The 21,121-nt window shown below is 41.6% G+C and overlaps 1 protein-coding gene across 4 annotated transcripts in view; it reads right to left on the reverse strand.

The window, feature by feature from the left end:
- Positions 1 to 21,121, reverse strand: part of sox13 (SRY-box transcription factor 13) — a 188,608-nt gene that overhangs the window by 136,041 nt on the left and 31,446 nt on the right. For 3 of the 4 annotated variants that reach the window (XM_087973488.1, XM_043716425.2, XM_087973486.1), the window contains exon 2: positions 1,252 to 1,362. The exons of the other annotated variant lie outside the window; for it this stretch is intronic. The gene's annotated coding sequence lies outside the window, so the exon portion shown is untranslated. The remainder of the gene's footprint in view (positions 1 to 1,251; positions 1,363 to 21,121) is intronic. 4 annotated transcript variants of the gene reach the window in all.

The following is a 21,121-nucleotide window of genomic DNA, read 5'->3' on the forward strand; positions in this document are numbered from 1 at the left end:
GCTCACCTCCAGGTTTAAATCACTTGTCCTTGAGACAAAATTATTAACAACGCAGTTCAGAAGTTATGCACATAAAGGATATAGATCAGTTCGATAGTCGGGCAGAGAAATGGCAAATGGAGTTTAATCTGGCCAAGTACAAGGTGACGCATTTGGAAGTAAAATGCAAGGGGTAAGTACACAGTAAATGGCAGGACCCTTAGGAGCATTGATTTACCGAGGGATTCTGGAGTGCTGGCGGATAGCTTTCTGAAAGGTGAAACACAGGTCCACAGGGTGGCAAAGGATTTTTATGGCATGCCTACTTACAAAAGTTGACAAGTCATGTTGCAGCTATGTACAACTTCAGTGAGGTCACTTTTGGAGTACTGTGCGCAGTTCTGGTCACCGCACTATAGGAAGGATGTGGAGACATTGTAGAGAGAGAGTGCAAAAGAAATTTAACAGGACATTCCAAAAACGGAAATTGCTGGGAAAACTCCAAATCTGAAGAAGGGTCACTAAACTAGAGCTGAAACGTTAACTCTGCTGTCTCTCCACAGATGCACCAGATCTGCTCACTTCTCCAGCAATTTTTGTTTTCCAGCATCTATAATTGTTTGGGTTTTTATTTGTTTACCAGGATGCTACCTGGATTGGAGTGTATTTGCTATAAAGAGAGGTTGGACAAACTTGGATTGTTTTTGCTAGAACATCAGAGACAGAGGAGTGACCCGATAGAAGTTATTAAAAATGGATAAGACAGATAGTTAAGAGTATTTTTCCACCAGGGTTCAAATGTCAAATACTGGGGCATAAGGTTTAAGGTGAGAGGGGGAAAGATTTAAGGAGTGTGCAAGGCAAGTTTTTTTTTACACAGAGGGTGGTAAGTGCCTGGAATACACTGCCAGGGGAGGTGGTAAAAACAGATATGAAAGCAATATTTAAGAAGCATTTAGACATAATCATGAACAGGTAGGGAATAGAGAGAGATGGACCATGGTAAATGGGATCAATTCAGAATGGCATCACGGTTGGCACAGACATGTTGGCCGAAGGGCCTGTATTGTTCTTGATTCAATCCCACGTAGACCTAGAAGATGCACATATGGCCAAATTCCAGCTGGATCCAGAACACTGATACTGGTAGGATAGTGATTATTTAACTGGACTCATTATACAATAACCTAGACTAATTAATGAGAGGCAGAGATTCAAATCCCACCACAGCATTCAGTTAGCAATTTTTTAAAAAAATTGGAAGACACTTACTATTTCTTGGAGGACTTGAGTTTCGATGGACTATGGAATAATAATGGATTTTATTTCCAGCTCAAGTTTTCTACAGTCCTTCAAGTTTTGTGGAAATACCTGGAGTGGTTCCTGCAAAAGAAGTGATTTGAAAAGGTCATTATGGACATGAGCAAGGTATTTTTCAAACTAGTGTTAACAGTGTTTAGATTAGAGTGGTGCTGGAAAAGCACAGCAGGTCAGGCAGCATCCGAAGAGCAGGGAAATCGACGTTTCGGGCAAAAGCCCTTCATCAGGAAACTTCCTGATGAAGGGCTTTTGCCCGAAACATTGATTTTCCTGCTCCTCAGACGCTGCCTGACCTGCTGTGCCTTTTCAGGACCACTCTAATCAAAACTAGTGTTAACAGTCTGCCTTGCTATAGACCCTTTTTGGGGCTGTTTGAGCATTTTGGGGCTTGGAGAGGAGCTGGTTTTACCTGGTCTTTGATTAAAGGGACAAGCCTGCAAAGAATGACTACCCAGCTGATCTATCTTTAGCTCCATTATCTTGGATGAGACAAGCCTCCTGGCTCTGATGGAATGCATCCCAGGGTGCTAAAAGTGATGACGGGAGAAGTAATAAATGCACTTGTGGTAATTTTACAAAATTCGCTGGACTCTGGGGCAGTTCCAGCAAATTGGAAATTTAGATATTTTCTTGAACAATGAAGGAATTAAGGGTTAAGGTATGAAGGTTGGTAAGTGGAGCTGCAGCCACAAAAAGATCAGCCATGATCTTATCGAATGGCGGAGCAGGCTCAATGGACCAGATGGCCTACTCCTGCTCCAAGTTCTTATGTTGGTATGCTCATCTATTTCCGAAAAGAAAACACACATGTTGACTTCAAGTTGAAACTGATTTGCTCTTCTGAAAGAGACGCTTGTACTTCCTGAGCAAGCTGTGTCTGCAGATTGTCCAGAGATAACATGACTAGTGACTTAATAATGTATGCTACCACATCGTATGCTTTATTCTTTTGGTTGGTCAAAGGCTTAAGTCAGGGTGAGACTTCATTATGGCTGGAGTATAGTTAGGAAGTGCACTTAAAACTTTTAATGTCCAACTTTAATTAATTAAATAGAATTGGGATGGTAGGGTAGGTGATGTGTTACAGCTGTAGTATGTGGGAGCTCCTAGACACTGGTGTGATCCATGTTGTCCACATCTGTAGCAAATGTTGCAGGGAGGATGAGCAAACTGACTAAAGCTCCATTGTACACAGCCATATTCAACAGGGGGAGAAAAGAGGAATATGGTAGCAATAAGGAACAGTATATTTAAGGGAATAGGCACTGTTCTCTGCAGCAAAAATAATCTCAAAGGCTGTGTTAGCTACATGGTACCAAGGTTAAGGACATCTCTTCTGGGCTCGAGGAGAACTTTAAGTGGGAGGTGAAAGTTCCAGTTAACATAATCCACACTGATACAATAACATAGGTGGGACTATAGAATCCCTTCTGTGTGGATCAGGCCCTTTAGCCCAACAAGTCCACACCGACCCTCCAAAGAGTAACCCACCCAGACCCATTCTTCTACCCTATTCCTCTACATTTCCCCCAGTATAATGCACCTAAACCACACATCCCTGAACACTATGGGCAATTTAGCATGGCCAATTGACCTAACCTGCATATCTTTGGATTGTGGGAGGAAACCGGACCACCATGAGGAAACCCACAGGGACAGAAGGACAATGTACAAACTCCACACAGACAGTCGCCTGAGACTAGGAAAGAAGTTCTCAAGGGATTATAGACACTCAGGCTAAATTAAAAAGCAGAGCAATAAAGTTAATAATTTTAAGATTACTATCAGAGATACATGCAAATTGGTATACACTGAATAAGATTACAGTGGTAAGTTCATGGCTCAAAGACTGGTACAAGAGAAATGGATTTGGATTCATGATGCACTGGCACCATCCCAGTACTGGGATATGAAAGAGCTGTTCTTTTGCATCATACTAGACCAGAATCCTGGTGAATTGAACATCTCAGGATGGTAGATAGGACTTTAATTAGTTGTGGGACAGGGATTCAACTGAATGCAAACTATAAACCAATTTTTAAAAATGTGACAGCAGAGGTGCAGGGTAATAAAGGTGTGAATGATAAGGAAAGTGTGACAGGAAGGGGTAACATTTAAAACCAGAATTAATAACGGTAGCAACAAGTCAAAGATAAAAGTTGTGCATGCAGCATTTATATCAAGATAAATGAATTGATGGCTGAATTAAAAATAAATTAATGTAACTTGATAGCTATTACAGAGACATGGTTTCAGGGTGACCAAGACTGGGCACTCAATATTCAGGGGTATTCAACATTCTGGAAGAACAGGCAAAATAAAAAGGGGTAAAGAAAGTGAGTCAATGTTGCTAATAATGGATAGCATCAGTGTGACAGTGAGTATTAATATGGGAGGATTGGAGATTGTGATGTGCAAAGAGTTTTGATGGAAAGGAGGCATAGCAAGAGTAAAAAGTCATGAGTGGGAATCTTTAATGGGCACATGAAGAGTTGCCTCAACGTAGCACAATGTAAGCAGGACATGACAATTGTCATGAATGGTTTTAATCTGCATATTGACCCAACTGCCCAGATGGACAAGTGTATCAGCAATTGTTTCTTAAAGCTGTATGAGAAACAAACTTGTAAGGAGATCTCAGCTATCTGGAAGAATAATGGGGTAGTTATGGTCGGGGATTTTAACTTTCCAAACATCGACTGGGACTGCCATAGTGTTAAAGGTTTAGATGGAGAGGAATTTCTTAAGTGCGTACAAGACAATTTTCTGATTCAGTATGTGGATGTACCTACTAGAGAAGGTGCAAAACTTGACCTACTCTTGGAAAATAAGGCAGGGCAGGTGACTGAGGTGTCAGTGGGGGAACACTTTGGGGCCAGCGACCATAATTCTATTTGTTTTAAAATTGTGATGGAAAAGGATAGACCAGATCTAAAAGTTGAAGTTCTAAATTGGAGAAAGCCAATTTTGACGGTATTAGGCAAGAACTTTCGAAAGCTGATTGGAGGCAGATGTTCGCAGGTAAAGGGACGGCTGGAAAATGGGAAGCCTTCAGAAATGAGATAACGAGAATCCAGAGAAAGTATATTCCTATCAGGGTGAAAGGGAAGGCTGGTAGGTGTAGGGAATGCTGGATGACTAAAGAAATTGAGGGTTTGGTTAAGAAAAAGAAGGAAGCATATGTCAAGTATAGACAGGATAGATGGAGTGAATACTTAGAAGAGTATAAAGGAAGTAGGAGTATACTTAAGAGGGAAATCAGGAGGGCAAAAAGAGGACATGAGATAGCATTGGCAAATAGAATTAAGGAGAATCCAAAGAGTTTTTACAAATATATTAAGGACAAAAGGGTAACTAAGGAGAGAACAGGGCCCCTCAAAGATCAGCAAGGCGGCCTTTCTGTGGAGCCACTGAAAATGGGGGAGATACTAAATGAATATTTTGCATCAGTATTTACTGTGGAAAAGGATATGGAAGATATAGACTGTAGGGAAATAGATGGTGACATCTTGCAAAAGGACTAGATTACAGAGGAGGAAGTGCTGGATGTCTTGAAACGGTTAAAGGTGGATAAATCCCCAGGACTCCATCAGGTGTACCTGAGAACTCTGTGGGAAGCTAGAGAAGTGATTGCTGGGCCTCTTGCTGAGATATTTGTATCATCGATAGTCACAGGTGAGGTGCCAGAAGACTGGAGATTGGCAAGCGTGTTGCCACTGTTTTAAGAAGGGTGGTAAAGACAAGCCAGGGAACTATAACCGATGAGCCTGACCTCAGTGGTGGGCAAGTTGTTGGAGGGAATCCTGAGGGACAGGATGGACATGTATTTGGAAAGGCAAGGACTGATTAGGGATAGTCAACATGGCTTTGTGCGTGGGAAATCATGTCTCACAAACTTGATTGAGTTTTTTGAAGAAGTAACAAAGAAGATTGATGAGGGCAGAGCAGTAGATGTGATCGAGATGGACTTCAGTAAGGCGTTCGACAAGGTTCCCCATGGGAGACTGATTAGCAAGGTTTGATCTCATGGAATAAAGGGAGAACTAGCCATTTGGATACAGAACTGGCTCAAAGGTAGAAGACAGAGAATGGTGGTGGAGGGTTGTTTTTCAGACTGGAGGCCTGTGACCAGTGGAGTGCCACAAGGATCAGTGCTGGGTCCTCTACTTTTTGTCTTTTACATAAATGATTTTGGTGCAAGCATAAGAGGTACAGTTAGTAAGTTTGCAGATGAAACCAAAATTGGAGATGTAGTAGACAGCGAAGAGGGTTACCTCAGATTACAACAGGATCTGGACCAGATGGGCCAATAGGCTGAGAAGTGGCAGATGGAGTTTAATTCAGATAAATGCGAGGTGCTGCATTTTGGGAAAACAAATCTTAGCAGGACTTATACACTTAATGGTAAGGTCCTTGGGAGTGTTGCTGAACAAAGAGATCTTGGAGTGCAGGTTCATAGCTCCTTGAAAGTGGAGTCACAGGTAGATAGGATACTGAAGAAGGTGTTTGATATGCTTTCCTTTATAGGTCTGCGTATTGATTACAGGAGTTGGGAGTTGGAATATTGCATGCAATTCAGGTCTCCTTCCTATTGAAAAGATGTTGTGAAACTTGAAAGGGTTTACAAGGATATTGCCAGGGTTGGAAGATTTGAGCTATCGGGAGAGGCTAAACAAGCTGGGGCTGTTTTCCCTGGAGCGTTGGAGGCTGAGGGGTGATCTTATAGAGGTTTACAAAATTATGAGGGGCATGGATAGGATAAATAGACAAAGTCTTTTCCCTGGGATTGGAGAGTCCAGAACTAGAGGGCATAGGTTTAGGGTGAGAGGGGAAAGATTTTCATAAGGGGCAGCATTTTCATGCAGAGGGTAATACGTGTGTGGAATGGGCTGCCACAGGAAATGGTGGAGGCTGATACAATTACAACATAAAAGAGACCTAAGGGGCAACTTTTACACGCAGGGGGTGGTACATGTATGGAATGAGCTCCCAGAGGATGTGATGGATGCTGGTAAAATTGCAACATTGAAGAGACATTTGGATGGTTATATGAATATGAAGGGTTTGGAGGGATATGGGCTGGGTGCTGGCAGATGGGACTAGATTGGGTTGGGATATCTGGTCGGCCTGGACAGGTTGGACCGAAGGGTATGTTTCCATGCTGTCCATCTCTATGACTCTATGAGAGTGTGACACTGGAAGAGCACAGCCGGTCAGGCAGCATCCGAGAAGAAGAAGAATCGACATTTCGGGCATAAGCCCTTCATCAGGAAGGGCTTCATCATTTCTGATGAAGGGCTTTTGCCCGAAACGTCGATTCTCCTGCTCTTCAGACGCTGCCTGACTTGCTGTGCTTTTCCAGTACACTAGTGTCGACTCTGGTCTCCAGCATCTGCAGTCCTCAGTTTCTCATCCTAGAGCACAACCTACCTGGAAAAAAGACACTTCAGATTTAGTAACGTGTAATGAAGGAGCATTCATAGGAGATCACAGGCCTTCCTCGGGTTTCAGATTACAATATGGTAGAAGTCAAGATTCAATTTCAGGGACAGCAATTTGGGTTTCAAAACCAGTGTCCTCAACTTAAACAGAGGTAATTCCAGAAGTAGGAAGAAAGAGCTGTCTAAAGTGGGCTGGGAAAATAGACAAAGGGGAACATCAGTGGATGACCAGCAGCAGCCATTTTAGCAGATCTTTCAAAATGTTCAGCAAAAATGTATTCTAGTCAAAAAGGGCTCACCAAGAAGGGTGAAACACCCATAGTTAACAAAACGTTGTTAAGGAGAATAACCAATTAAAGACTAATGCAAACTAAGCAGTGAAAACTAGTGGTAGGACCAGCGGTTTGGAATTTTTGTTTTGATGCAACAACAGTGGACACTAAAAAGCTAATAAAGAGGGAGGAAAGGGAATAGGAACTCACAACGGCAAGAAATATGAAAACAAATCACAAGAGTTTCTACAGGTATATAAAAAGAACAGCTAGAGTGAGTGAGGGCCCTTAGAGGATACATCGGAGGATAGATAATGAAGGACAGGGAAACTACAGATGATTTAAACTATTACTTCGCAACAGTCTTTACTGCAGAGGATGTGATAAATAACCCAAAGATGCTAATGGGTGGAGAGTCTTGTAATAATCTGTATTACAAAGGACAAAGTATTTGATAAACTAGTAGGACTGAAAAGCAGACAAGTCACCAGAATGCGATAGCAGACATCCAAAAGGTTTTAAAAGAATTGACCGCAGAGACCTGAGTATAAATATTTCAGGAGGGTTCCAGTGGATTGGAAAACCGCTAATGTGATTCCCTGTTTAAGGAGGGAGGCAGTCAGAAAGCCGAAAAACCAAAAGCAAGATAGCGTAACATCCATTGTCGGGAGGATGCTAGAGTCCATTATCAAAAGACATTTAGAAAAATTTAGTACAATTAAACACAATCAACACTGTTTTGTGAAAGGGAAATATGTTCGAAAAATCTGCTAGAATTCATTTAAGATGCGATAAGCAGAAGAGATAAAAGGGGAACACTTTCAGTGTATTTGGATTTCCAGAAGGAATTGGATAAGATGTCACAGAGAAGGCTATTGCACATGAAAGGAGCTCACAATTTTGAGGGTATTGTATTAGAGTGGACTGAGGATTCGCTAACACATAGAAGACCAAGAGTCAGCATTAATTGATTTTTTCCAGGTTGGAACGATGTAACTAATGGAGTGCCACAAGGATCAGTTGTAAGGCCTCAGTTGCTCACCATCTTTGTTAATGACTTGGAGGAAGTGGCAGATTGCAATGCATCCATATTTGCTGGTGAAGCAAAACAGGTGGGAGTGAATGTTGCAATGAACTCACAAGGAATCTGCAAGGGGAGATAGACAGGTTGAGTCGATGGACAAAAGTTTGGCAAATGGAGGTTAGTGCAGGAAAGTGAGAGATCATGTGTTTTGGTAGGAAGAATCAAAAGGCAGGCTATTAAAAACAAAAGGGCAGCAGAGAGAGAAGGCAGAATGTCCTTGTGCATAAAACAAAAAAGTTAGCTTGCAGATGCAGCAAGTAATTTAAAAAGAAAAGTGAGATTTTTACTAAGGAGTGGGAATTTAAAAAGAGCAAAGTCTTGTTCCAATTATGCAGAGTGTTCAGAGGCTACAGGCATGAATACGATGTACAGTTTTGGTCTCTGTTTTTTCAAAAGGATATACAGACATTGAAGGCTGTCCAAGAGATTGACTAGCTCCATTCCTGGGATAAAAGACGCAATTCATCGAGAAGAGCTAAACAGGTTGGGCCTTTATTATTAGAGTTTAGAAGAATGAGGAGTGATCTTATTGAAAAATACAAGATACTTTGGGAGTTTGACAGGCTAAATCTTGAGATTATATTTCTATTAGTGAAGAATCTTAAACGAGGGAACATAGTTACAAAATAAACAGACATTCATTTAACATGGAAATGAGAAGGAATTTCTTCTCCCAGAGGGGAGTGTATGTCTGAGAATTTTCTACCCCAAAGAGTTGTAGAGGCTAGATCACTGGAAGTATTTGAAGAGGAGCTGGGGGAGAGATGTTTGAAATAGTCAAATGAGTTGCAGGCTATGAGGTGCTGGCACAAAACAGGAATTGAGACCAGGTGTAGATCAGTCAAGGACTTTATAGAATGGAATGACAACCCTGAAAGTCTGAATGACCTATTCCTCTTATTTCTCATGTCTCTTTCCTTTTGCATTGAGGGATAATCCATCACTTGTATTGTGGGAGAGTGTCTGTGTGTGTGTGAACGTGTGTGTCTATATGTGTGTGTACGTCCACACTTTGGGGATATTTAGATGATTAAGCATTTATATTTATATTTCTGTATTACTGACTGCATAAGCCAAAATCCTATTGCATCTTCATTTGTTTTGATAATAAGCTAATAATTATATTTATTAAGAAAGCTGTTTTATGGATCCTTTCATTTAAAACCGTACATAGATAGGTTTTATTTGGCCCCCTCAGTAACCTGAAAAAAAAATGGTTTTATTTGATATGCTCATACTGAATACTTTAACTCTTTCTCTCATCACAGATGCTGCCAGACCTGTCAAGTTTCCCCAGCACTTATTTGCATTTCTACTTTGTGCTGTGATCCCAAATAGTAGTGGGACTGGAGCAACATACAACCCTCAGTCATAGCAGGGCAAAGACATTCATGACAGTCACCGTGAGTTTTTGATTACTGAGTTGTCCCATTCACTTCTGTGGGTAAGGAAAGCTATTGTTCTTATTTGGTCTGTACTCCAAATCCATAATGTGCTTCATCCTAACTGCTCTCCAAGGGGAATGGGAGTCTTTCTGTAAAAGGTGGTTACAATGGGCAAGAAAACCTGAGCCTTGTCTCTGACAGACATGTCGCATGAATGATCTTTATAAAAATCCAAAGGCAGTCGTATCAAAATAAGTTGGGTTGGAATGAGCATTAGGGACCTGGATTCAATCCGAACCCTGGGCAACTGTCTGTGTGGAGTTTGCACATTCTCCTGGTATCTGCGTGGGTTTCCTCCAGGTGCTCCGGTTTCCTCCCATGGACCAAAAAATGTGCAGGTTAGATGGATTGGCCACTTTAAATTGCCCGTAGTGTCCAGGGATATGCAGGCTAGGTGGATTAGCCATGGAAAATGCAGGGGGTAAGGGTTAGGGACTGGGTGGGATGCTCTTCAGAGGGTCAGTATGGACTCAATGGGCAAAATGACCTGCTTCCATGTTGTAGGGATCCTATGAGTTCATTTGTAAAAATACACTGCTGGCACAAGGGTTTTGATGTTTAAAAACTCATGCATTGGTGCAGCACATTTCAGAACAGAGCTGAATCCCTTTATTAATTCATAGGGTGTGGGCATCACAGGCTAGGCAAGCATTTAGTATCCAACTCTAACTCCCTCTTGAGAAGATGGTGAGTGACCTTCTGCTGCTCACCCACAGTGTTGTGAGGAAGAAAGTTCCAGAATTCTGACACCAGTGACACTGAGGGAATGGCAATCTACTTTCAGGTCAGGATACTGCACCACTTGGAGAGGTGATTGTAGCTGATGGTGTACCTTTGCTGCCCTCTAGGTGTTGGAGGAGGTCACGGGTTTGGAAGGGGAGGTTTGGTCAGTTGCTGTGGTGCAACTCCACTTACTCTATGTGTGAACAGTTTAGCCGAATGTGGTGTTTTTAGCCCATGGTTTTCCTATTGCAATGAAGTGTCATCAGGACATGTTTACAGCATGTCATGAAAAGTCCCAATTAATGTATGTCAATCATCTGCTTTTATTTGGTTAATTAAATGATGGAGAGACTGGGTTTGAGGAGAAATGATCATGGAAGGTTTACTGACAATGAGAATCCAGCTTTAAAGAAAGTGCGATATTACCCAAAATATTTGTCACGACTGCAACTCCATCCAAAAAGGATATCCAGTACCTCTCCCAACATACAGAAATAAATCACAAAATACCCAAAAGCCTGGCGATGACGCCAATTTGAGTCAAAGATTGATATCAGTTGGGAGAGTTGACTTTGCCTCTTCCAAACATGCAAATGCCCCATGTTCAAACAAACCTGCACTCTACACAGTATTAACCACCATTTGCACTGGCAGACTCATCCCTTGTTTAATTAACATTTCACACCAGTGACCCGGACAACCATTTTGCCTGGATTTCACTCAATTATTGTATAATCCTGCTGAACAATCTCCTCTCACTAAACTACAAATCAACACAGAAAGGAAAGCAAGAGAATCGATTGGCAGTGTCACAATAGACACCTCTCAGCCTCAGTGCTGGGAGCATCTGCAGCATCAGCAATGGACAATGGGAAGGTCAGACCATTATTTACTGAAGTCTGTCTCGGGTAACCTCAAAACACACAGTCAGAATACTAAGTTCCTCAGAAATCAAATTCTATGCCAAATTCCTGTGACAACACTTCCTGTTCTCACAAGCATCTTCACATTACACTCAAGCCATCAATTTTATTTCTAGAGAGGAGGAAATTCACTGACGTACAAAACACAATCCGATCTCATTCTCAACAAAAGGAGGCAAAAGGTTGCTTATCCAGCCCCACATTTCCCCAAACAGTAGTGTAAAACCCACGCCAACCAATTAAATAGACACAGTAGTGGGTAGTGACTTGTCATTAAATGAATTTTAAAAAGTGGAATCCAGTCGCACCATAAAGAATTTGATATTTCATTTATCAAGGAAGCACAATCTGTTATATATCTTCCTTATGAACATACCTCTCATAGTTAGGCTTCATATCAATTTAGTTTCATTGCATCAGCGTCACAGGACAAACAAGTTTCGGAGCACCAAGCCTTACTGCTGTAGTGGAACTGTGGATAGATCTCACACAACAGGAAGCCACAGGACCGCTGGGTTAAAATACCAGAACCAATGGAGGTTAACAATTAAACGTTTTTCATTTAAGATATTGTTCAAATTGAAGGACAGGGTGATGCAAAGGCTTAAGGGTGGTCTTAAGATTGAGATGGCATTTTGTTAACAAATAGTGTCAAAAGGACATGGAGCACACAGAGTTGAGTAGATCATGGGTGATCTGTGCGCTCATGGAAGAAGGAGTATTAGTGAACTGAAGCTCTTGTAATTAGCCTGGGTTCAAGCATATTGTGCTGAGAAGGTAACAGTTGAATAACCACTAGTCGCACCTGCATTGCAGGTAAAAGCATTTTCTCGTTGAGTGTTAGTAGCCAACTAGCTAGCAAACCAATCAGAAGGAAACAGGACAAGGAGGAATGCCTTGCTTCAAGTACTACCAACCAAGGATTCCAAAATCGACCGTTCAACTGTTATGCTATCTACTCTTCATGAATGACCTGAAGACACTGATCTATAGATCTTTTAATTTTAATCATTCTTACTCTGTGTGTGTGCGCGTGAGCATGAGCGTGTACGTGTGCGTGAGCGTCACTATTATTTCAACTTATGATTAGTAACTAATAAACTCACTCTTTTGATAGCTCAAGAAAGCTTGATTAAATCATTTTCTTTTAAAACGTAAACTCACTTGGTCCAGGTGAAAAACATCTAAAAGATACAGATCATTTTCAAATGAACTTTGCAGTGATAAACTGAGGGGAGCAAATGAATAAAGGAGACCAAGCTCTCAGTCTGGAACCATAATAACTTGGAGAGTCTCATCAAAGATCCAGGCATAATAAGCAACTACAGAATTTGCAAGATTTCATAACCAATTGGCATTGGAAAGGTTCGTAGAAGAGTTAACTTTGTACAATACAAAGTTAGCTCTCAGATTGCCATACAATTTCAGTTAGTGTGTTGCACTGAGTTGAAGATTGGAAGCTTTTAATCTCTGCCCAGTGATAAGCAAGCATTCACTTTAAAACCAGCTTTTCCTGTGCAGATGCAGCGATAAAACTGAATTGTATTCGACGTATTGTACACAAAGTTTGTCGGAGCCTAGGATTTCCCCTTTCAAGCGCCGCTGAAATTTTCCACAATTCTTCATCGTGCCCTGGGCTCGGGAACTCTCAGCAGGTGCCGTAGGGGTCAACCTGAAAGGTCAGGAATCTTGAACCTCTTGTAAACAAGGCAATGTACTTAGGAGCAGGGTTGGGGAATCCTGATTCAAATGAGAAAGAATTCTGCTACAAATGTATAAAGAACAAGTAAAGGTATGTTTGCTCACTTTGAGCAGTGCAATCTCACAGGACCTGGAAGGAGCCAGCTCATCACTTATACGTCATAGAATCCCTACACAATCTGGAAGCAGACTATTCAGCTCATTGAGTCCACACCAACCCTCCCATCCTCTCCTGTAACCCTGCATTTCCCACAGGTAACCCACCTAGCCTGCACATCACTGGACACAGTGGGAAATTTAGTGTGGCCAATCCATCCAACCTGCACATCTTTGGACTGTGGGAGGAAACTGAAACATCCTGAGGGGATGCTGGAAACCAGATTCTGGATTAGTGGTGCTGGAAGAGCACAGCAGTTCAGGCAGCATCCAAGGAGATTTCGAAGCTCCTTGGATGCTGCATGAACTGCTGTGTTCTTCCAGCACCACTAATCCATTAAGTTTATGAGTCCTGCCCTGATTTGCCTTTCCAAAATGCAGCACCTCACATTTATCTAAATTAAACTCCGTCTGCCAACCCTCAGCCCATTGACACATCTGGTCAAGATCCTGTTGTAATCTGAGGTAACCCTCTTCGCTGTCCACTACACCTCCAATTTTGGTGTCATCTGCAAACTTACTGACTATACCTCTGATGTGCACATTCCAAATCATTTATATAAATTACGAAAAGTATTGGTCCCAGCACCAATCCTTGTGGCACACCATTGGTCAGAAGCCTCCAGTCTGAAAAGCAACCCTCCACCACCACCCTCTGTCTCCTACCTTTGAGCCTGTTCTGTATCCAAATGGCTAGCTCTCCCTGTATTCCATATGATCTAACCCTGCTAACTGGTCACCATGAGGAACCTTGTCAAACATCTTACTGAAGTCCATATAAATCATATTCACCAATCTGCCCTCATCAATCCTCATTGTTACTTCTTCAAAAACCTCAATCAAGTTCATGAGACATGATTTCCGACCCACAAAGCCATGTTGACTATCCCTAATCAGTCCAATACTTTCCGAATACATGTACATCCTGTCCCTCATGATTATCTCCAATAACTTGCCCACCACCAATGTCAGGCTCACTGGTCTATAGTTCCCTGGCTTGTCCTTACCACCTTTCTTACTAACCTCCAGTCTTCCAGCACCTCACCTGTGACTACCGAAGTAACAAGTATCTCAGCAAGTACCCAGCAATCACTTCCCTAGCTTCCCACAGAGTTCTAGGTCCTGAACAGGTCCTGGGGATTTATGCATTTCAAGACATACAATACCCCACCCTCCGCACCCCACTTCTCTGTAGTATGGGGGGCACAGTGACTCAGTGGTTAGCACTGCTGCCTCACAGTGCCAGTGACCCTGGTTTGATGCCAGCCTCAGACAACTATCTGTATGGAGTTTGCACATTCACCCAATGTCTGTGTGGGTTTCCTCCGGGTGCTCCGGTTTCCTCCCACAATTCAAAGATGTGCAGGTTAGGTGATTTGGCCATGCTAAATTGCCCATAGTGTTCAGGGATGTGTGAGGTTAGATGCATTAGTCAGGGGTTAATGTAGAGTAATAGGGTAGGGAAATGGGTCTGGTTGGGTTACTCTTTGGAGGGTTGGTCTGGACTTGTTGGGCAAAAGGGCCTGTTTCCACACTGTAGGGATTCTATGGACATTTTTCAAGATGTCACCATCTATTTCCCCACATTCTATATCTTTCATGTCCTTCTCCATAGTAAACACTGATGCAAAATACTTGTATCTCCCCCATCTCCTGCAACTCCACACAGAGATTGCCTTGCTGATCTTTGAGGGGTGCTATTCTCTCCCTAGTTACCCTTTTGTTCTTAATGTGTTTGTAAAAACCCTTGGGATTCTCCTTAACCTTATTTGCCAAAGCTATCACATGTCTTCTTTTTGCTGTCCTGATTTGTCTCTTGAGTATACTTCTGCCTTTATACTTAAAGATTCGCTCGATCTATCCTGTCTATACCTTACATATGCTTCTTTCTTTTTTTAACCAAAACCTCAATTTCTTTAGTCATCCAGCATTCCCTATACCCACCGGCCTTTCCTTTCACCCTGACAGGAAGATACTTTCTCTGGCCTCTCGTTATCTCATTTCTGAAGGCTTCCCATTTTTCAGCCTTCCCTTTACCTGCGAATGTTTGCACCCAATCAACTTTTGAAAGTTCTTGCCTAATACCATCAAAATTGACCTTCCTCTAATTTAGAACTTCAACTTTTGAATCCTGTCTATCCTCTTCCATCACTATTTTAAAACAAATAGAATTATGGTTGCTGGCCCCAAAATGTTCCCCCACTGATACCTCAGTCACCTGCCCTGCCTTATTTCCCAAGAGTAGGTCAAGTTTTGCAACTTCTCTAGTAGATACATCCAGATACTGAATCAGAAAACTTTTTTATGCAGAGTTAACAAATTCCTCTCCATCTAAACCCTTAACACTATGGCAGTCCCAGTCAGTGTTTTTGTGGAAGGGTTGTTTCTCCTCAGCATTGAGAATCACACATTTGTGTTGTTATGCAGTTCAAGAGGGTTCAAGTTAATATCTCCATAAAGTTAAGAGAAGGAAAAACTGGAAATTCGGAAGGTTAGAGACTGCAGATAACTTGCACACAAGGAAAAAGTGGTGAACAGTTCAGCATTACTTTTCACTTTCTTCTGTCATGATCAGCCATGACAAAGACCATGAGATAAAGAACAAAAGTAGGCCATGTAGTCCATTGAGTCTGCGCTGTCATTCAATGGATCATGGGTGATCTGATAATCCTCAACTTCCACTTTCTTGCCTTTTGTCCCTATAGTCCTTGATCTCCTTATTGACTAAAAATCTGTCTGTTTCAATCTTGAATATACGTAATGACCCAGACTCAATAGCCCTCTGCGGTGAAGAATTCCACAGATTCACTGCCCTGCAAGATATGTACAAAGTTAAAAATCACACAACATTGGGTTATAGTCCAACAGGCTTAATTGGAAGCACTAGCTTTCGGAGCGCCACTCCTTCATCAGGTGGACACCCCAGTCCAACACCGGCATCTCCAAATCATGACTGCAAGATATGAAATTCGTCCTTTTCTTGGTGTTTAAATGTGTGACCCCTCATGTTGAGATTATGCCCTCTGCTTCTCGACCCTCTCCATAAAAGGAGAAACAACTCTTCCATATCTACCCTCTCAGGTCCCCTAAGAATCTTATCTTTATTAATAAGGTTTCTTTGCATTCTTCTACATTCTGATGGGTACAGGCCCAACCTACTCAACCATTTAGTCATAATGTCCTCTATTTCTAGACTCCACCACCCCAGGGAAAATACCTTGTCTATTTACCCTACCCATGCCTCTCGTGATTCTCATAAGAAACTCCCCAATACTTGTTTTCAGCCTAACTAACCTTCTGTTCTTCTCAGCACATTTCTTGATGAAAATATAATTTAACACTTCACTGAAGGTGACAGAAAGACAATAAAAAGATTGCTAAAAGTTCTATCTTTTAACGTTCATCACAATTCCTTTCCGGGGCAAAAGTGGTGGTGGCGTGTTCACTCGGAGTTGGAGTTACTCTGATAACATGCACCTTTAGATGCAGGCTTCAGTCTGGAGCTATGGATTGCGGAAATATTGGGTCCAACCTTTCTTCCAATTAAAGCAAAGTGCTGCAGATGCTGTAAATCTGAAACAAAAGCCAAACACACTGGGGAAACTCAGCAGATCTGGCAGCATCTGCAAAGACAGAAACAGAGTTAATATTGCGAGTCCAATAGAACTCCTCAGTCCAAAGAAAACACTAAACATTAGCTGTTTCTCTCTGCACAGATGCCGCAAAAGCCCCTGTCGAGTTTCTCCAGCATGTATTTATTCCAACTTGCTTTCCGTCAAATTGATCTCCCGCTCTCACCTCATGGTATTGCCAGGTGCCAAAAGAACATAAAAGGTTGATATTCAAACAAACAGTTTGGCCATTTAATGAACTTACCTTCCTTGGCTATCAAATCCTGCAGCGGGACTCAAACCCTGGGCTTCTGGTTCAAGACATAGACTCTTTCCAATGCATTACAACACCACCTCACAACAAAACTCCAATTATCTCCACTCTTATAGTATTCAAAGCAGCTAATGCTTTACACTCATGGAAAGTAATTACTTTTATTACATTGGCTTCAACATGGATGAAAATAGCCTGCTGCCTTTTGTGTTGCCCGTTAGTCAATTCAGGCAAATGGATCGATTTTACTTCCACCATTATTGCTAATTGCGAAAAGCACTTTGCAAATACTGGAAGCAGATGTGCAGCAACCAGACTGAACAAAGAAGCTCAAGAGTTGGGGCATATTGATCACGTTCAGATTGGTATTTACGTAATCATCTTCCATTTCCTCGAGATGCTCTGAAGAACATTCACGGCCACTTTGGAGGTTGAGTCACCATCAAGGCAAGGTCGGCAATGTGAAAGGAGATAAGTGGTCAGCTAATATGGTTCTGGAAATTCTAGTTGAAGGATTAATGGTGAAGGACAGAAGACTTTACCATGGAAACTTATTTGTACATCGAAGCAAATAGGCTTTGGGTTAACATTTGAATAGAAATACCTCAACAGTGCAACACTCCTCTTGTGAGGCTCTGAAGTACTTACATTAGATTGTATTCTTAGATTCTTGGTGTAGGTTAGGAACTCTCAGAACCAGGGGCTTTGACTTGATTTATTATTGTCATATGTACCTAGGTACAGTGAAAAGTTTTGTTTTGCATGCAGTACAGGCAGATCATACCATACAAAGTGCTTAAGAGTAACAGAACAGAGCGAGGACTACAATGTTATGGCTGCAGTGGAGGTGCACAAAGAGCGAGGTCAACATTAAATTTGAAATTTGAGAGGTGCATTCCGAAGTCTAAAAACGGCAGGGAAGAAGCTGTCCTTGAATCTATTGGTTTGTGTGTTTGAGCTTTTGTATCTTCTCCCCAATGGAAGAGGTTGGAAGTGATTATAACCGGGGTGGGAGGCTGACGTTGGCTGCCCTTCCGAGGCAATGAAAAGTACTGTTGGAGTCCATGGATGGTAGGTTGGCTTGTGTGATAGACTGGGCTGTGTTTACAGCTCTCTAGTTTCTTACGGTCCTGGGCAGAGTAGTTGTTGTACTATGCATTCGGATAGATGCTACAATAAGGCAGGCAAACAGTGTTGATGCTAAAAACTAAAACCAAAATCCAAAAGGCAAATTCATGTGCTAATTCTTCAAATTGCAAGGCACTACTCAAAATCTCCAATGGTTGTAGGTAAGCAGCCCAGAGAACACAGCAGGAATTTAGTGTAATGATCGCTACTTATCAAATGCTGGACAAGTCAGATCCCAGAGTGAAACTCAGCTCGATTGTCAAGTTTCATTTTCTTTCCTCTTTGCCATGAACTATTCTCAAGAGGATGCCAATACACTTTTAAAGTAAGAACATAAAAATGGTTTGTTTTGAGGAGATGGTGGCATAGCAATGCAGAACCTTATGCCAATGCTCCAGTGATGTTAGACTCAAATCCCACCATGGTAGAGGGCAGGACATGAGCTTCATAAAAACCTGGAATAAAATCTGGCCTAATGGGTCCATGTAACCATTGCTGATTGTTATAAAACCTCAGCTGGTTCACTAGTGTCCTTTAGGGGAGGAAATTTGCCACCCTTACTTGGTTTGGTCTACAAGTAACACCAACCCCTCAGCAATGTGGTTGACTTTTAACTGCCCTCTGGGTAATTAGGGATGGGCAACAAATGCTGGCCGAGACAGTGATTCCTCTCATCGCATGAGCAAATGTAAAACACAAACTGTGTTACACAAGCATGGATGGAACAATCTTATCAGAAAGAAAGATCCATTTCTTTTATCGAGAAGTACCCTTACTGACACTCAGTGAAGAGTCAGCCAATCTTCACATTGTCTTTTTGCCCAGCTGTAATCAGTTTCCTTGTGCAGAAATTTGCTATTTTCTTCAATTCATGTCTGTGCCTGGGACAGCTAACCAACTGCTAACTCAACTCATTCTTATTCAATATGGTTTCCCTAAACTTTTGCCTTCAACAATCTTGTACGATGTCTTGCTTTCTGATACCATCTTCTGCTTCTGAAGCTTTCTTCTCATGGACTTCTAAGCAACTCAGAACTTCTCTCCAGCCTTAACTAACTAAGAAAAAAAATACTAACAGCGCATCTGCTGCTATGGGCCCCTTCCTCCCACATGAACTTGCTTCTGATCCCTTCCCGCTCTCTGATTTGGCATAAAACACAATTCAGCAGACACTATAGCAAACATCTCCTTGGATGGCTTACTGGCCATTTAGCTGAATGACATGACTTATTGCAAATGTTGTTTTGAATTCATTATTCGGAAATGACTGACTTTCAAAACACAGAACTGAAAAATTAAAACCCATTTTCTTCCTCTTCTTCTGCGCCCATATTCTTACATGATAGTGACATTCGCAGCTTGCATAACAATAACATAACTGAAGGAGTGAGGGAGAAACTGTAGAAGAAAAGATGAAAGAAGGGTGGTGAAAAGAAAACAAAACCAAGTTAGAGAAAACATGGAATGAACAGAAGAATATAACACATTCTGGGTGCAGAATAATGGGGATGGGAGGGGTGATAAAGCAAAACTAGATAGGCAATTATGACCTGGATCCCTCAATTAGATACCAATCAGTAATTCACTCCTTGGCATCTGTTATTCTACATAAAACAACCTTGAACCCCTTGAATAGATTTCAGTCTGCAACTCATTCCCACATAACTGAGAAGAGGAGCTGATTATTGTTTAAATGGAGAAAGACTGCAGAGAACAATGGAACAGAAGGATTTGAGAGTCCTCATCCATTAATAAAAAAAGATAGCATCCAAGTTCAATGGGCAACAGGAAGGGAAATAGACTGTTGGCCTTTATACTCCATTCCATTGGAATTAAAAGTAGGGAGGCTTTGCTAAAACTACACAAGGCACTAGTCAGACCACAGCTGGAATATTGTGGACAGTGTTGGCCCCCTTAGCCAAGGGAAAGATACATTGGCATTACAGGCTGTCCAGAGAAGGTTCCCTGGGCTCACACTAGGTATGGAAGGAGTGTGTTATAAACAGAGATTGAATATACTGGGCCTGTACCCACAGGAATACAGAAGAATGAGCAGTAACCTTATAAGATTCTCAGTGAGCTTGATAGGGTAGATGTGGAAAGGCTATTTCCACTTATGGGAAAGTCTGGGATGGGAGGGAATATTCACAGAATAAGGGGTTAGACATTAAAAGACAAATGAGGGGGATTTTATTTTCTCAGACGGTAGTGAATCTATGGAATCCTTTAGCTCAGAACGCTGTTAAAGCAGAGTCATTAAGTATGTTCACGGTTGCAACAGATTTTAAACCAGGAAGGGAATCAAGGATTACGGAGAGGAAGGCGGGAATGTGGAGTTGATTATCCTCAGAAGAGGCATAATCTCATGGAACATTGGAACAGTCCCAATGGGTTGAATGGCCTACTTCTGCTATGCCTTATGATCTTAAGAGAATTGTTAAGGTTTTTATCTGTCATGTTATAATATGCAAGTCCTGTAAAAGAAACTTAAAGACGAGGAAAAAAAGAGAAAATAAAGTTATGATAAATCACAAGTTGAATTTTGACTCAGAATGAGTAATACAAATTTGTCATGCATTTGCCAAGCTAAGCTACATAAATAAACACATAACACCTGACTAGCCCATTAAAAAGAACCTTCAGACTTACAACTTTCGTTTAAAAAAAACACTTCAGCATTCCAATTGTTGACAAGGCTATGACACATGAAGGATGGAAAGTACACAGAATGGAAAACGTCAACACAACCCAACTTGCCTTATGTAAGATTCCATCTTTATAGACTATGGCATCAGTAATTCCAGCAAAACATTGCCAACTACATTCAACTTATTGCCCAGCAAGGGAATACTCAAATGGAACAGGATTAGAAGAGCAAAGTTCTAAAATAATTGCCAATCCAATTTCTTTTGTATTCTATCCCCCAGTAACTGAAGTCCAGGGGACTCACCTGCAATCTGTAAACTGACAAGAATATGTTTTATTCAGGGAAAGGTGGTGGGAGGGAGAGAGGTGGGAGGTGTTCCTGTATATCAAGAAGCTTTGACCCTTTGCTAAGATTCTT

The sequence above is a fragment of the Chiloscyllium plagiosum genome, unplaced genomic scaffold, assembly GCF_037043375.1.
Source record: "Chiloscyllium plagiosum isolate Xiang-an unplaced genomic scaffold, Cpla_swu_hap1 HiC_scaffold_26, whole genome shotgun sequence".
In the NCBI taxonomy this organism is placed as follows: domain Eukaryota; kingdom Metazoa; phylum Chordata; class Chondrichthyes; order Orectolobiformes; family Hemiscylliidae; genus Chiloscyllium; species Chiloscyllium plagiosum.